The sequence below is a fragment of the Cygnus olor genome, chromosome 26 (assembly GCF_009769625.2).
Source record: "Cygnus olor isolate bCygOlo1 chromosome 26, bCygOlo1.pri.v2, whole genome shotgun sequence".
NCBI classification, from domain to species: Eukaryota; Metazoa; Chordata; class Aves; order Anseriformes; family Anatidae; genus Cygnus; species Cygnus olor.
Window position 1 is genome coordinate 3,836,569 of NC_049194.1, and position 3,149 is coordinate 3,839,717.

Here is a 3,149-nt window from a genome sequence, read left to right on the forward strand (position 1 = left end):
ATGGTCTTTCAAGTCTTGCCCATTGCATTTCAAGTTTCCTGCTCATATGCAAGACGCAGAACACATCTCTGTCTAAACAAGTAATCAAGCTTTCTTTCTGCCTTTGCTTCTACCCTTGATGGGATTATTGTACAGATACAACCAATGAGTTGCATGTTGTGTTATTGCTTGGAAAGGAAGGTGGGTACTTACAGGCCCCGTGAAAAAATACTAAGTTGCTAATGAATTAAATTGCAAGTCATAGAGGTATCTGAATGGTGCAAATTGAAAACAGGTGCATTTCAACTCTGGTGTTTAGTATGTCCTGCATTTTCCTTTTACATGTGCAATATAGCTGAAAAGACAAAAATTAAGAAATTTCTTGTGTCACCTACCTTGGAAGAAGAAAGACAAGGAAGGAAGGAAGCATTGCAGCTAAACAGCCTCTCTCTTTGGACTGTTGCTGCGGAATGACGGAACAGCTACTTCTGTTCAGACAAAGAGGGCTCAAAACCAGAAAGACTGGTTTTGTGTTAAATAAAGGATAATAAATATTAAGATTCAGTCTGGCTACAGAATTCATCCTAAAATGCTGACAGGCAGTATTTTCTGGGAACAAAACATAGTTATCACGTCAATACCTTTACCAACAAACAAATGTACCCCATAAATTTCTGCAAATACTAAACTAGTAGTGCCATCACTATTTTTGTTGTTGCTATTAAACAAAGAAAAAGTCACATTTATTTTGTAGTAGCACATCCTGTATTAGTTGAAATTGTAATTTGGATTTAGATATACATCTGCATATTAGAACAGAAATAGAATAAGGAAAAAAAATTGTGCCTTTTTTATTCCTGTATCTGTTGCATAAATATGGACAGAGCATTTGTTTAAAAAATAAATTATTGGTATTTTGGCACAGGGTAATGTTCTCATGGAGAGTCAAATCACTCAAACGGATGTCTCACGATGAGACCCTGAGCTGCTGTTCTGCTGAGTTCCTACAGTACAGCTGGTCTGTGGCTCTATGACCAGTCCTGCACATGCATGTTCTGTCACTTCTGATTATCTTAATTACATTTAAAACATTTCCAAAATATGCACTGCATAGTTTCTGCATCCACAGGCACAGTTTCTGTTGACTATTTAGAAGCATCTTATCTACTTACCTCTTGCTTGGTTTTGCAGCAAGAACCACCTAGGGGGATCTCTGGAAGGAAAGGCTTTATTTTCCACCCAGAGTGATAGCTCCTTTGAACACAGGAGCGGGTATATGCACAGATGCTGCCTGAAGGTTGACCTCAGGGCAGTGTGAGATTCCTTCCCGAGAGCTCCTGCACTAATTGCTCAAATACTTTTTAGTGAGGATCTTCTTGATTGCCCAGTTTCAGGTCAGTTCATTGACCGAAACCAGTCCATTATCTCACCTGTGCATGTGACTAAGTGGGGAGTTTCACCTGTGCATGTGACTAAGTGGGGAGTTTCGGGACCACCAAGGGCCTTGATGACTTAATGGCACTGGATGTACAGGCAGGGACAGCCTTGATCATCAGCTATGCCACAGCTAGAACTAAAAGACAAACCTGAGTTTCATATTTATAGCTCATTGTAGCCTAAATTCTGTAGCTCTCTACATATCCAAAATTAGATGACCTGTTGGGTTTGTTTTGTTTTGTTTTGGTGGTGGTGTGGTTTTTTTGTTTGTTTGTGTGGTATGCTTTCCTGTTTTAGAAGGGAATATAGATTGCATATCACACATAAATAAGAGAGCTTTTTGCTCACCATAATGAACTGCAGAAGTCCAGTCTTCACAAGCCTGATGCTGTTGTTTAGTACAGGTTGGAAGAAAGTTACTTGAACAGAAAAATAGTGATGATGAACTAAAATCTAAAGCTCTGAAATTCTTTAGCCTTGAAGCATAACATAAGGCTATGGTGTATTTATACGTGGTGTATTATGGTGTATAAAACATAAGGTTCTGGGGTATTTTTGTGAGAACTGTATTCATGTAAATGAGGTATTTGAAGTTTAATCTCAAGTTTTTCTGTTTAAATACAACTCTTGGCTGGTGGATAGGGAAAGGCTGTTGATGTAGTCTGCCTAGACTTCAGCAGGCCTTTGACATGGTCTCCCACAGCATTCTCCTGGAGAAACTGGCAGCCCATGGCTTGGACAGGTACACTCTTGGTACACTAAAAACTGTCTGGGCGGCCAGGCCCAGAGATAGGTCATGATCAGAGTGAAATCCAGCTGGCAACCAGTCACCAGTGGTGTTCTCCAGTGTTGGGGCCCATCCTCTTTAATATCTTTATGGATGACTTGGATGAGGGAATTGAGTGCACCCTCAGTGAATTTGCAGATGACACCAAGTTGGGGGAAGTGTTGATCTACCGGAGGGTAGGAAGGCCCTGCAGAGTTCTGCTTGGTTTGGAGATCTCCCATTAGACAGGAATATGTTAGGAATACAAGAATATGCTCTTCTCAAAACTAACTTCAGGGAAGCCTCTACAGTTATTTTATAAGTGGGGAAAAATAATAATAATAATAAAAACGTTTTATATTCCTGCCGTGCTTTGCTTAGAGCCTATGGGATGAGAAATGGCAAGCAGGTGAATGCTGACTGTGCCTAAAAGTAGGCAAAAAGTCAGGTTGAAATAAAACCAATTCTCAGTTTTTGATGTGATTTTCATCTTTCAAGACGTCTTGGCAAAAGGCTCGAATGTTAGCTTCCACACAAGGAAATCCCTGCCCGGTTTTGGCCTCTGCTGCAAGTATGTGTGATGCTGGGTAAGCCCTGCCTGTCCCTGTGCAGCAGGTACGGCATTTTCCTCACAGAGATTGTTATGATGATAAATAAAGTGTGTACAGTAAGCAGTATGGATGTCTGGCCAAGGGGCTGAGGGACTTTTATACAAGTGCTCCCCTTCAGTGATTTCCACGTGCACGGACCGTGCTTGTTAATCCATCACCCCATGGTTTCACTGTGTGGGGCTGACAACTTCTGGCGACTGGGGTAAATTCAGCGCTGCCAGCGCGAATCCCCATCACTTCAGGAGCCAGCTCCTGAGGGCGAGGCCCCGGCTCCTCCCTGCGCCTTTAACGGCCCGGCCAGGCCGGCCAGGCCCGGCCCGGCCCGGCCGCCCCCCGCCCCTCGCCCCTCCCGGCGG